This window comes from Eschrichtius robustus, chromosome 3 (genome assembly GCF_028021215.1).
Source record: "Eschrichtius robustus isolate mEscRob2 chromosome 3, mEscRob2.pri, whole genome shotgun sequence".
Classification (NCBI taxonomy): Eukaryota; Metazoa; Chordata; class Mammalia; order Artiodactyla; family Eschrichtiidae; genus Eschrichtius; species Eschrichtius robustus.
Window position 1 is genome coordinate 146,568,180 of NC_090826.1, and position 15,476 is coordinate 146,583,655.

Sequence of the window (15,476 nt, forward strand, 5' to 3'; positions counted from 1 at the left end):
TGAGACACACAAACACACACCCAAATATACACATAATACGAGGGAGTTTATGAGTAAGGATTGAATGGGGCGTGCTACAGATTCAAAATAAGAGTCCAGAGAAGCGGGAGCTCAGAGAGGACCATATAACCTGCAAAGGCCTCCAGGCTTCATCAAGATGTTATAAACAGGGAGGACATTTTTTTTAAATTAAAAAGTTTAACCTAGATAAAAGATATGAAGATAGAAGTTTATGGGCCAAGGCAGAAATCAACTTGATACGTGTCTGTTTGAAAATAGGAAGAAGTAAAGCAAGATAAGCAGAAAGAGGGCAGGCTACGGGGACTTCTGAAGCTCAACAAATTAAGGAACCTTCCCAAGATCACACAGCCAGTGAGGGCCTGAGCCAGGATGCAGCCCACCAGCACTGTTGCATTAATTGTTCTCACCCCCCACCTCAGATATATTTTACAAAATTCTGCAGTTGGAAAAAAATTGTTGCCAAAACAAGCAGCTATTTTGGTGGGTTAATGGTTCCATCATCATGAAAGCATTTTCTTCAACTTTCTTCCCATATTATGGATCTTCTCCTATCAGATTTTCATCCAGCAGGTTCCCATTGGGCAAGAATCCCTTAGTCACCTCCTCATCTTTGCTGAGTGCTGCTCCACCTAAAGAGCATGCCCTCCTTCTTCCTGGTTTCTGAACGAATTCTAACTTCTCTTCAATGATAAACTCCCAGAACGTTCTACTGTCTGTCTCAGTTCCTCCAAACCCACACCAATGTCTCCTTTCCCTGAATCTTTCTAGTGTTTACAATTTGCACCACACGCTTGAGCTCTTAATTATATATTATTTTGTATTGTTCTCTAATGTTTATGTCGCTCTGATTTACAATATCTTACTAAAATCACCATATATACAGGAATCACATCATATTTTTTTCTGTGTTTGCCATAACTCTAGATACATATTATTTACCTTTATTACTCTTTCCCCTTTACTTCATTCAGTACAGCTTTACTTAAATGGTTCCACAGGTCAGAAATACTGATGGCTAACATGGGCAGTGTCATCCACATCCTCTCCTGGGAGAAGAACTGAATAGGACATGAAACTAAGAACATCTTGTAAATTTCCAAGTCACTTAACCTTTTCAAAATGATCTCACTGAACATAATGTCAGATAATACAGAGAGCTAAAATAATAAAAACGGGGTTTTTTCCTCTGCTCATTTTTCTGTTTGGAAAACATAGAGAAATGAATTATGGGTTCTAAAATCTGAAATGTTTGATTCACCCACTTCAGAAAAATAAGCATATTAAAATGCAATGTTTATTTTAAAATTTGCTGCTAGAAGCATCCAAAATTTAAAATCCAGATGAGTCACAAGTTATCTTTATGTTTAATTCAGGGACCAGAACTAGTCAAAGGTCAATAACCGCTGAGTTGCTACAAATTGATATGCAAAATTGTGTCTCCCTAGCAGTTCATAACGCACCTTCAAGCAAAACAGTCTCAGGGTAACTCAATTAGCAATGGATTAATGCGATAGTTGGATAGTTAGAATATAACAAATTTCATTAGGAAAAGCATTGGCTAAAGTGTTAACTATATCCAGTTCTTGCAAAATCATTTGTGATGTACCTTTCTATTTTATCCTGTAATAATTCTCGCACATACACAGGGAGAGGGTAAGATGATTTAAAAGGCTTTATAATGCTAACAGGTGCTTCCTTAACTCTTCCACTTAAGATTGACATTTAATATACTCTTAGGAGGACATAAATTCTATGTTTTATTCCCAAATGATAATTTGACATGTCAGAAGATACAGAAAGGTTTTAATACTTAAGAGCATTTACCTTCATCACCTCCCACAGTATCTACAAGCCATACAGATGGACCAGACTCAGGCAATTTCCAGCCTGCAAAGAAGGGGCTGGGGGGCGAGGGGACACTAAACAGAGCCCAAAGTTGAGGAGACAGAGACTGAGTTGGGGGAGGCTTAGATGGTTAGAATTTGCAGGGCCAAGAACAGGAGAGGAGGCACCACATGGAGAGAGAGCACCTGAGCCCTGGAGGCCTTGCAGGCAGAGCACTGGTTGGCACATGTGTGAAAGGCCAAGGAAAGAACTAACAAAAAGGAGCAGAGGGCTTCCCTGGTGGTGCAGTGGTTGGGAATCTGCCTGCCAATGCAGGGGACACGGGTTCGAGCCCTGGTCTGGGAAAATCCCACATGCCGCGGAGCAACTGGGCCCGTGAGCCACAATTACTGAGCCTGCGCGTCTGGAGCCTGTGCTACGCAACAAGAGACGCCACGATAGTGAGAGGCCCGCGCACCGCGATGAGGAGTGGCCCCCGCTTGCCACAACTAGAGAAAGCCCTAGCACAGAGACGAAGACCCAACACAACCATAAATAAATAAAAAATTAATTAAAAAAAAAAAAAGGAGCAGAACAATTTCCAAAGATCACACGTGGCTCTGAGTAGTTCCTATTCCCACCAACCTTTAGGGAGCAAAGAAACTCAGCAGCAAAGGAAGATTGTTCAGGGAACTGCTACTTTTCATAAGAGGCCTTGTGAAACTATTTGACTCTGAAAACTATGTGCCTACACAGCTTTGATAAGAACAATTTTTAAAAACACCTATTAGAGCAGCACTATTCACAATAGCCAAAAGGCGGAATCAGCCCAAATGTCCATCAATGAATGAATAAATAAACAAAACTTGGTAGAACCATGCAATATAATATTATTTAGCCATAAAAAGGAATGAAGGGATAATTTTGGAATGATATCACCAAGATGGAGACATAGGGCAATCCTGAATTTCCCTCCTTCCACGGACCAAATGTGTAGCTACACACAGAGCAGTTCCCTCTGAGAGAAATCCAGAAACTAGTTGAGTAACCCCTACACTTCAGGTGACTGAAAAAGTATCCACATCGAAGCAGGTGGGACAGGCTAAAACACACTTTCACCATAAACCCCACCTCCAGCACAGCCCCTTACGATCAGGAGTGATTCCAGCTTCTTCCTAAGAATTGAAGCATTTGGACTACTCATATAGCACTCCAACTTTTAAGGCTGCCACCCAAGGGCCCGCAAATCAGTTACCTCTGAGAGCCAATGGAACTTGCTATAGTCCCAAGATCTATAGCACACAGAGCAGTTCTTAAATGGGTGTGCTGGCACTCCCCATGGCTATCCCCCCAGGCTCAGCACAGAGGAAGCAGACAAAAACGCCCATCTCCCAGTTTTTTCTGGGAGAAATTTGACTGAATATGTCACTAGCTGCTGTCTGAAGTTCTGGCACCTGGTTAGCTAGCATCTAGGTGCTGCCTGGGATCGTCCAAGGAGCCCAAAAGAGCAATTAGGCAAGAAAAAGAATTAAAAGGCATCCAGATCAAACAGGAAGAAGTAAAATTGTTCCTGTTTGCAGATGGAATGATATCATATATGGAAAACTGTAAAGTCTCCACCAAAAAAAAAGAAAAACAAACTGTTTGAAACTAATAAATTCAGTGAAGTGGTAGGATAGAAAATCAATATACAAAAATCAGTCGCATTTTTTATATATTAACAACAAACTATGGGAAAGAAATTCAGAAAACAATCTCATTTACAATAGCATCAAAAATAAAATAAAATACTTGGGAATAAATTTAACCAAGGAAGCGAAAGATCTGTACACTGAAAACTATAAAACGCTGATGAAAGAAATTGAAGAAGACACAAATAAATGGAAAGATATTTAGTGCTCACGGATAGGAAGAATTAATGCTGTTAAAATGTCCATACTACTCAAAGTGATCTACAGATTCAATTCAATCCTCAGCAAAATTCCAACAGCTTTTTTCACAGAAATAGATAAAACAATTCTAAAATTGGTATGGAACCACAAAATACCCCGAATGGACAAAACCATCTTGAAAAAGAACAATGCTGGAGGCATCACAGGGCCTGATTTCAAACCATGTTAGAAAGCTCTAGTAATCAGAACAGTATGCTATTAGCATAAAACCAGATACATAGATGGATGGAACAGAACAGTAGAATACGAGACCCCAGAAATAAACCCACAGATACCTGCTCAATTAATTTTTGACACGGCATGATATCACTCAAAAGTGGAATCTTTTAAGAAAAACAAAAAACAAAAAAAAAATATATATATATATCTCAAACTCACACGGGCGCTGGGCAATGCCAGGGGCGCGCCAGCCCAGGGCTTCCCTGAGTCCAGGACGGCTAGTTGGGAGTCCTCATACCGGCTTGGCTGCGCTTTCCGGCCCCACCGGTTCTGGGACGGAGCCGCGACCCTGGGCGAGAGGCAGCGCCCTCGAAGCTCGGCGGGCAGGCCTGCCGCCTGGTCAGTGAGCGCGGGCGCCTGACAGGGAGCAGGAACCCGGGCAGGCGGGTGGGCGGGCGGCTACCCTGGACCGCTCTGCGCCGCCGCCTGACGCAGCGAGGGGCGGGGCCCGCCGCGGCGACGCCCCCAGGCCCCACTCGGCCCGGCGGTCCCGGGTCTCACAGAAGCCGCGGAGCTCTGCGTGGCGCTTGAGAGCGGATGCTGTCCCGGAGTCTTTGTTCCGTGATGTGAGGGTGAGTGTGGTGGTGGTGTCGGGAGCTCGGACCCGAAGGCCACCTGCCTCTTTCATCATCCTCCCCTGGGGCTGTGGCGCCTTCCTGCTCCCCTGCCTGACGGCCTCGCCATGTGGTGATGCTTGACGGGGTCTTCTGTCCCCAGAAGAGCCTGAAGCATCTTCTTTGGCCCTAGGTGAGGACAGAGGAGCTGGCTGTGACCTTGGCCCTGTCCTGGATGTCCCAGCCTTGGGCTGAATGGCGGCATCCCCGCTGGGCCTCCCGGTGCTGACCCACCTGCTGGCAGCCCTCTTTGGCACGGCCCATGGGCTGCCGTCACAGGATCCGGGGGGAGCTGCCTGTGGGTGGTAAAAGACCTCCCCGAGGGTTGGAGTTTCCCCTCCTACCTCTCTGTGCTTGTGGCGCCGGACACCCTGGGTCGGCTGCTGGTGGTGACTCTGTGGCAGCAGCCGGCCCCAGGCAAGGGCGAGCGGGCCCCCATCCTGCTGCCGCCTTCTAGGGTCTCCTGCTGCTGTTGCTGTCACCACCAGCTGTACCCACAAGGGGCCCAGGGCCTGGCCTGCAAATGGGAGCCCCAGGAGTGGAGGAAGAGGCCTGGCGCTGCAGGAGCCACCCGGCCAGGTGGCAGGCATCACCCCCAGCCCAGACCCTGCAGCCCATCGGTGGTGCCTGTCTGCTGGGCCTGCTGGCCACCACCAACGCTCTGACCAGCGATGGGTTGCCTGTTGTGCAGAGCTGGTTCTGCTCGCCCTACGGACACCTGGCCTACCACTTGGCCGTGGTGCTGGGCAGTGCCGCCTCACCTGCTTCCTGACCATGGGCGTTCTATGCAGGTCCCTGGCAAGGCTGGGCAGTCTCTCTCTGCTGGGCATGCTCTTCGGGGCCTGCCTGATGGTGCTGGCAATCCTGAGCCCCTGCCCACCCCTGGTGGGCACCTCTGGAGGGGTGGTCCTCGTGGTGGTGTTGTAGGTTCTGTGTCTGGGCATGTTCTCATACGTGAAGGCGGCTGCCAGCTCCCTGCTGCACGGGGGGGATGGGGAAGGGGGGAGTTGTCACTGCTGGCGGCAGGCCTGGCCATCCAGGTTCCCTTTTCAGCGCTGTTGTCATATTCCCTCTCACCATCTACCACGCATTCCCCAGCAGGAAGAACCATGTGGCCCAATGTGCCTTCTAAACCTGGGCAGGTGGGGACTTTGCTCCACCCCGCCTGTCTTCAGATTGGGGCTGCCACAGTGCCTGAGTGCCCACAGCACAGAGAGGCCCACCCCACACACAGCATGCTGTAGGACGCCTGCACACTCCACAGGAGAATCTGGGGACCACAGAGCAGGCTCGAAGCCAAAGCCAAGCTGGGGATGTGGACTTGGCCCTGGGCCTGGGATCTGTGTGGGATTTGTACAGTAAAGCATTTTTATTCAAAAAAAAAAAAATCAAAAGAAGCAGAGCAGAATGGTGGTTGCCAGGTGTTGGGGGGGGGTGGTGAGGGAAATGAGAAGAGACGGGTAAAGAGTACAAACTTTGTTATAAAGTGAATAAGTTCTGTGGGTCTAATGTATAGCATGGTGACTATAGTTGATTAGACTGTACTGTATATTTTGAAATGTGCTAAGAGAGTAGATCTTAAGTGTTCTCACAAGCACACACAAAAAAGATAAATATATAACGTGACGGAGGTGATGGACATGTTAACTTGATTGTGGGAATTCTTTCACGATGTATATGGATATGAAATCATCACGTTGTACCCTTTAAATATATTACAATTTTATTTGTCCCTTATACCTCAGTAAAGCTGAAAACAAAAAGGAATGAAATATGATACATGCTATAGTGTGGATGAACCTTGAATACGTAACACTGAGTGAAAGAAATCAGACACAAAGGGTCACATATTGTATGATTCCATTTATATGAAATATCCTGAAGAGTTAAATCCAGAGATAGAACACAATGGTGGCTGACAGAGGCTGGGGAGAGGAAGGAATGGGGAGAAACTGTTTAATGGATAGGGGTTTTACGCTGGAGTGGTGGGAATGTTTTGGAACTAGTTAGAGGTGGTGGTTTCACAACATTGTGATTGTGCTAAATGCCACCAAATTGTGCACTTTAAAATGATTCTTTATATGTTATGTGAATTTCACGTTCATAAGTTATTTTTAAAGAGCACTTATTAGACAAAAATAGTTCTAATTAAGCTTTGTAATAACTAACACAATTTATTTTCTCCAGAAATCTTGATGGAAAGACTTTCAAAAGATTAGATCCACAGTGAATGACAGTCATCATTGCCAAAATATTAACATAACAAGAAAAGTTGCTAATTTGTTTGCAATTTACTGAAGAAACAAACATTGTCAAGATAGTGGGGAGGATTTGTTGATGCTGAATCTCTGCCACATTTGTACAGGGAAGCCTTAAAGCACCTTTATCTTTTAAACAAAATATAAATTGCTTTTTGATTCAACACTGCTAGCCTAACAAGTGGGAAATTTCTCCTATTTTAAATTCAGCTGAAGATGAGAATTATAAGTGTATAATGAATGAGAGCTATTTAGAAACATGAATGTAAATGTTCTGTGGCTTATGGTCAGTCCTTTGTTTTCAACAGCTTATGCATTTGGCTTCTCTAGCTTGTATTTGTATTCTGATTGTGAAGATTATTTCTGAATCTTTGTTTCACATATTGCAATGCCATTTGACATTGGAAAACCTGGAAGATATGATTACTTTGGGTTTGGTTTTCTTTTGTTTGAATGCAAATCAAAACGACATGGAAACATCACAAGCATTTTTGCAATTTGCACTTTAACAGGGAAAAAACCAAACATTAGTTTCTTCCTTTGGATTTCAATAGGAGACAACATGATATGGAGTTAGGGAGTCAGGAGGACCTAGATTTGAACCCAGGTCCTGCCCTTAAAAACTTACATTGCAGTGCACATAATAGGTAGCTATAATTATTACCATTATCCAAAAAAGCAGAGGTTTGAAAGAGAAGAAAAGGGAAGTATATGAGAAAGGAAGGAGAAGAGAAGATTAGGAAAAGGAAGAGGAAAGTGAGGAAAGAATAAATTAGAATTTCAAGAGAATCTAGTTGGTGATTTATGCTGAAATGGAAAGCAAGAATCCTGAATCTTTGCCCTGGTTATTCCTCTGATTTTACTATTTGTTCTTCCTTTTCTTTGCTTTCCTCTCTTTGGGGTTGTTACTTAAAATGTCTCATCAGTTTCCATCTCCTCTTGGGTAATACTCTATGAATACACATAATTCATTAATGGGATAAAGGAGTAACAAACCAGTGAGACAAAGAAGATTTGTGAGGTCAAATTTTAACTAGATCTGAACATAATGGAAATTTAGTGTTTCAAGCCCAAAGACTTGACAACTTTACTTTTCCTAATGCATCTTTTTTCTGACTATTAAAGTCACTATTAATACATGATCCCCACAGAAAGTTTAGAAACACAGGAAGGTACTAGGAAAAAATTAAAATCACAGTAAACATCCCCACCCTGAGATAACACAGGTAGTATTTTATTTTTTTCTTTCCAGTCTTTTTTTTCTAGTCTGTGGTCTCAGTCTGTAATGTAATATTGTCTTCTGATGTTTTAGTTTTCATTATGTCATGAGCACTTTCCATGTCATTTTTTCCAAAAATACCATTTCTATTGTGTAGATGTATCTTAGTGCCATTTAACATTAATAAAACATTAATGTTAAACCTTCTGCCCCAACGTGCACCCCGACTCCAAACACTTCCCCTCAGAATCGTAGCAGAGCTGTAAAAGAATGGTAACCTGGGCCTTAAGATTTAAGTATTGTCATATGTGTCTTAGTTTTACAAGTAAAAATTCAAGGTATATCTGAAATATCTAGAAACTTGGAAAAGATTGAGAAATAAGACAGCCTTTTTCCCAAGTATTTTTTTACTCTTCATATTATATTACACCTCTCATTTCCACATCAACTTCCATACAAGTGTAAAGAAAGCTTTTCCCTTCAAGTTCTTTTTCGACTTGAATTTATTGCTTGCTTTAGCAAAGGCAAGGCCATGTCCTCCAGGAGACAAAGAGATCATTCTGGCCACAGACATGCTCAGGCCTTGACTTTTCCTTAGTCAGAAAGGCAATTTGCCCACAAAATTGACTAAGTCATGTCTCAGCTGACTGCAGGTCAATGGTTTTCCCTCAAATTTGGTCCAACTTACCCCAGACCTGACATAAAAATTTAAAAATAAAATGAAAACCAATTCAGGTGCTACCTTGAGCATTTGGGGGTTTGTTTATTTCAAAAAAGAAAGTGTGAAATGCACAGTTTCTTTTTAATTTTCTGGAGACAAGAATTAGGGAGAGGCATCTTAAATATTTCAACTCCCTTAAATATTTTAACCTCCTCGTAAATATTATGCACTAAATAAATATTTGTTGATATGAGCAAAAGAATGAATAAATTTTAGCATTTAATAATGTAGATAAATATTTGTTGATATGAGCGAATGAATGAATTTTAGCATTTAATAATGTAGAGTTCGGAAACCAGGGAACAGGAGCCGACTCTTGTGAGCCTCAGTGTTGTGGAAGGAGGTGGCAATAGAAACGTGTTTGAGTCCTGCCATCTCTGTTTTCTGGTTTTGTTTTGTGCAGGTCACTCTGACATTTTTTTTTTTTTTTTCCTGCATGAAAAGTAAAAATCTGGCTGAGCCTTAGTTTCCCCATCTATTTATAAAATTACAGTGTAACCGTTTGTCTTCACAGATGGGGGTGATGAGTTGAGATAATCGTGATTGTTCATGTATGTTGTAAACAGCAGAGTAAATGGAGAGCAACAGACCTCAGACCACATTTAGCCACGCCAGCTTGGGCAAGTGACTCAAATTCAATAAGCCTGTTTTCTTACCAGTGAAATGCGGATAATACGAACTTAGGAAACTGCAGCTTTAAAATGTGATAATATGTGTAACATGCGTTGCAGAGGCCTGGCTTCTAACAGTAAAGGGAGAGCCCTGTTTCCCCTTCTGCTTCACAACAGAAGCTTATTTGGGGACTGTCCTTCAGGCTCATCATGGTACATGTAGCCTAAGACAGGAAGTACTGAACCAAAAGTCTGGCCTCTTCAGAGTTCTTCCTGTTTCCGGGCTCCAGCACTTCTTCCAGTGCTGCACCCTCTGATCTTTTCCAGCCATTAAATACTCTTTTCCTGGGGAATTAAAATTGTTTAAATTTGTCAAGAACTTTTAGATGTAGATTAAGTTGTAATTATGTTTCAGGAACTCTTGATGCTACAGTTTAAAAAGTAGGGGAAAATACTTGTTTGTATTTAATTTTTTTCCCTTTTTTTCCCCTCCTCTGATTTCTTAAAAATAGAACAACTTTCACTATTCGTGACATAGATATCAGGCAGAATAATATTGGGAAACTCCTAGTATTTAACATCAAAGACATTTAGCAGGTGTTAATGATGAAATTTTGTGTTCAAACATTAATAGTTTTAATAAGTAGTTTAAGGAGTCAACTTCAGAAGTAGTTATGTTTTGTTAATGAAATGATTACCACCCGATAATACAATTTCAAGAACATATTTTATTAATGAAAGTGTAATGAACAAAAACCAATTATGCTGAAGTTGCTATGGTGATTTAAGTTTATTTGAAATATTTTTGCTTCCATTTACATCCTTGCAAAGGGAATTTTTATGTTTTTCAAAATAAAGGGGAACTGAGCCCCCAGAGAAACCCTCCCCCAAGGAGCTCACCCATTTTGAAGCCATGTAAACTGTTTAATATATAGTGAGAGACTATGGCCCCCAAAGTCTTGCAACAGTTAATTCATGTACCATACAAAGAATAGTCTTTGTGATAGTTTATTTCCAGGTAGCTGCCATTAATTTTTTCCCTCCTGATACCATTCCCCCATCATACAGTGGAATCTATTTTTTATGTCATTCCCCCATGGAAAAGTAGAATCTATTCCCTTCCTCCCCTTGAAACTGTGCTGGATTGAGAGACTTGATTGACCAATAGAATGCAGAGGAATGATGCTCTGGGACTTTTGAAGCTAAGTAATTGGAAGCCTTACAGCTTGGTATGCTTTTGCTTTCTCTTAAAATGCTCTGGGGGAAGCCAGCTACCACTTGAGAAGTTTCACTCCTGTGGCACCACTAATGTAATAAGCCCAAGTAACTTGGAGAGGCCCTGGAGTGTGAGAAGCTATATGGAGAATGAGAGGTATCCCGGAGCACTGAGAAGCCAATTATGTGAGTGAAAAAGCCATGTTGGGAACAGGTCTTCAAGCCACAGCCACCCCAGTTGATGCCACAGGGAAGAGAGGAACTGCCCAGTGAAGCCTTTCCCAAAATGCTAACTTACAAAATTTTGAACAAAATAAAATTGTTGTTTAAGCTAATAAATTTTGGCATTGTTTGTTACTCAGTGATAACTGCAATACAAAAAAATAATCTTCTCTTAGAAATTTGGTGTCATTGATCCATCGACAGTTCACAAATACTCACTTTTTTTCCCATTGTGTGACATTGGTATGAGCTGATCTACTTACACTCTTTCACTTAGTTTTGATTGTGATCAGTCACAAACATTTATGAGACAACTGGGCAGAGTTCAAGATGCAGATTCTGGATGGAGAAGATGGAGAAATTAAACAGCTTATATAGTAGTAAAGCCTCCAACCCTGGCTTCATGTAGCTCAATAAACTTCCAAGGAATAATGGAAAAAATGTGCAGGATTCAGCCTGTTGGTCAATTTCATAAGGGTATGCTTCTTATATTAACATTAGAATTAGATTAACATTAATGTTAATCTAATTAACATTAGATTCCTTCCTTCCACCAACTTGCAGGAAGAAATCAAGTGGAACAGTTAAGAAAATGTTGCCTTAAATAAGGTGAATAATACAAATGCAGTCTAAAACTAAGCATAAGCTCTATCTATGATTATTTGGGTTATTAAATAATTTGCCCTACAATCACCTTTAGCAAGATAACTGAAAATTTTTAATTACAAGCCCTGAAATTAAAAACTCAATAGTTATAAAACACAGAGACTTGTGACAAAGACTTGACCATGGAAAATAAAGTCTGAAATAATTTCCTTCTAAAAGTGAAAATTTTTGATACATCACATTGTGGTGATGAATAAAAATGTAGGTTTTTGTTGAAGAAACCAACATGAACAAGCTAGAGGAATTCAAATTATTTTAATAAAATATATTTTCTTCACTGTAGTTTTTAGAAATGAAAGATGAGAGGATTGAAACCAAAAATGTGACCATAAGAGAACACATAAAAATTCTGCTCCCAGGTAATGCTCAGAAGAAAATAACATACATGCTCATGTCTCATAAATGTATCTTTTTATCACAATTTAATATTAAAATATTTATGCTTTTCTATTTCCTTTGTATTGAATTTTTTAGCCCTAGTTGGAGACAATAAATCAGAAATTAAAAGACATTGAGTTTTAGGCTTTTTACAGCCTGACATGTAATTGATTAATGTAAATATTTAGAGTTTAGAAAGCTCTAAAAAGTTACAACTTTATCTAGAAAACAAGGGAAACTGTGCACAGTTACAATTTGTACCTTTTATTACTATTGTGTTGCAATCAATTATCCTGTCAATATTTTTGCTTTTTTTCTTAAGGGAACTAGATATGGTGTTTTTATTTTATTTTTCTGATAATCTCTTTTCATTATTCTATTATACTTCAAAGGGCATTTGACTGCATTTCAGAGACATATTAAGAATAGATAAGTCTGGGTCATTAGCACCAAGATGTGGCCCACCCAAGAGCCTGTAGGCCCCAGTGCCGGGACACAGCAGGCTAAACAACAAACAAGATGGAACACAGTCCCTCCCATCATCAGACAGGCTGCCTAAAGACTTCCTGAGCCCACAGTACCTCCAGACATACCCCTAGACACAGCCCTGCCCACAAGAGGGCCAAGATCCAGCTCCACCCACCAATGGGCAGGCACCAGCCCCTCCCACTAGGAAGCTTGCATAAGCCTCTAAGCCAGCCTCACCCACCAGGGGACAGACACCAAGAGCAAGAAAACTAAAATCCCACAGCCTGTGTAACCGAGTCCACAAACACAGGTCAGAACCTACTCTGTGACCAGCTGGTCCCTGGCCCTTGGGTGACAGAAGAGGAGTGTACTGCTGGGACACATAGGACATCGCCTACAGAGAGCCACTTCTCCAATGTCAAGAAACATAATTAACTTTCCACATATATAAAAGTACAAATAGAAATTTAGACAAAATGAGACATCAGGGGAACATGTTCCAGACAAAGGAACAATATAAAACCCCAGAAGAAGAACTAAGTGATGTGGAGATAGGCAATCGACCTGAGAAAGAGTTCAGAGTAATGATCGTAAAGATAACCCAAGAACTCGTGAAAAGAATGGATGCACGGGGTGAGAAGTTACAAGAAGTTTTTAACAAAGAGTTAGAAAATATAAAGAACATCCAAGCAGAGTTGAAGAATACAATAAATGAAATGAAAAAATACAGTAGAAGGAATCAACTGCAGAATAAATGAGCCAGAAGAACAGGTAAGTGAGCTAGAAGACAGAGTGGTGGAAATCACTGCTGCAGAACAGAAGAAAGAAAAAGGAATGAAAAGAAACAAGGACAGTTTTAGAGACCACTGGGACAAAGTCAAACACACCAATATTCACATTATAGGGGTCCCAGAAAGAGAAGAGAGAAGGAAAGAGCCTGAGAAAATATTTGAAGACATAATATCTGAAAACTTCCATAACATGGGAAAGAAAACAGTTACCCAAGTCCAGGAAGCTCAGAGTCCCATACAGGATTAACCCAAGGAGGAACATGCTGAGGCACATAGTACTCAAACTGACAAAAATTAAAGATAAAGAAAAAATATTAAAAGCAATGAGGGAAAAGTAACAAATAACATACCGGGGAATCCCCATAAGGTTATCAGCTGATTTTTCAGCAGAAACTCTGCAGGCCAGAAGGGAGTGGCATGATATATTTAAAGTGATGAAAGGGAAAAACCTACAACCAAGAATACTCTACCCAGCAAGGCTCTTATTCAGATTCAACCGAGAAATCAAAAGCTTTAGATACAAGCAAAAGGTAAAAGAATTCAGCATCACTAAATAGGCTTTACAACAAATGCTAAAGGAACTGCTCTAGGCAGAAAGAAAAAGCCACAACTAGAAAAAAGAATTACAACATGGGAAAGCTCACTGGTAAAGCAAACATACAGTAAAGGTAAGAAATAATCCACACACAAATATGATATCTAAACCAGTAATCATGAGAGGAGGAGAGTACAAATGCAGGATATTTGAAATGCATTTGAAATTAAGAGATCAGCAACTTAAAACAATCATGTATGTGTGTGTATATGTGTGTGTGTGTGTATATATATATACACACACACACATATATATATACAGTGTGTATACATATATATATATGTACACACACACACTGCTATATCCAAATCTCATGGTAACTGCAAACCAAAAATCTGTAATAGATATATACACAAAAAAGAAAAAGGAATCCAAACACAACACTAAAGAAAGTCATCAAATCACAAATCACAAGAGAAGAGAACAAAAGAAGAAAGGAAAACCTACAAAAACAAATCCAAAACAATTAACAAGATGGCAATAAGAACATACATATCAATAATTACCTTAAGTAGAAATGGATTAAATGCTCCAACCAGAGGACATACACTGGCTGAATGGGTACAAAAACAAGAACCATATATATGCTGTCTACAAGTGACCCACTTCAGATCTAGAGACACATAAGACTGAGAGTGAGTGGATGGAAAAAGGTATTCCATGCAAACGGAAATCAAAAGAAAGTTGGAGTAGCAATACTCATATCAGACAGATAGACTTTAAAACAAAGACTGTTACAAGAGACAAAGAAGGGAACTAAATAATGACCAAGGGATCCATCCAAGAAGAAGATATAACAATTTAAATATATATGCACCCAACATAGGAGCACCTCAATATATAAGGCAAATGTTAACTGACATAAAAGAAGAAATCAACACTAACACAATAATAGTGGGGGACTTTAACACCCCACTTACATCAATGGACAGATCATCCAAACAGAAAATCAATAAGTAAACACAGTCCTTAAATGACACATTAGACCAGAAGGACTTAATTGACATTTAGAGAGCATTCCACCTGAAAGCAGCAGAATACACATTCCTTCTCAAGTGTACATGGACCATTCTCCAGAATAAATCAAGTGTTGAACCGCAAAGCAAGCCTTGGTAAATTTTAAAAAATGGAAATCATATCAAGCATCATTTCCAACTACAACATTATGAGATTAGAAATCAACTAAAGGGAAAACTGCAAAAAACACAAACACATGGAAGCTAAACAATATGCTAACTAAACAACCAATGGATTACTGATGAAATAAAAAAAATGAAAAAAAAAAAACCTAGAAACAAATGAAAACAAAAATATGAAGATCCAAAACCTATGGGACACAGCAAAAGCAGTTCTAAAAGGGAAGTTTATAGCAATGCAGTCTTACCTCAGGAAATAAGAAAATCTCAAATAAACAACCTAACGTTACACCTAAAGGAACTAGAGAATGAAGAACAAACAAAACCCAAAGGTAATAGAAGGAAAGAAATCATAAAGATCAGAGCAGAAATAAATGAATTAGAGATGAAGAAAACAATAGAAAAGATCAATGAAACTAAAAGCTGGTTCTTTGAGAAGATAATCAAAATTGATAAACCTTTAGCCAGACTCATCAGGGAAAAAAAAAGGGAAAGGACCCAAATCAATAAAATTAGAAATAAAAAAGGAGAAGTTACAACTGACACCACAGAAATACAAAGGGCCA

At 40.4% G+C, this 15,476-nt stretch overlaps 1 pseudogene; it reads left to right on the top strand.

Annotated features, from left to right (window-relative positions):
• The first annotated feature begins 4,892 nt into the window (after nucleotides 1-4,892).
• Nucleotides 4,893-15,476, top strand: part of LOC137760728 (solute carrier family 52, riboflavin transporter, member 2-like) — a 45,038-nt pseudogene continuing 34,454 nt past the window's right edge.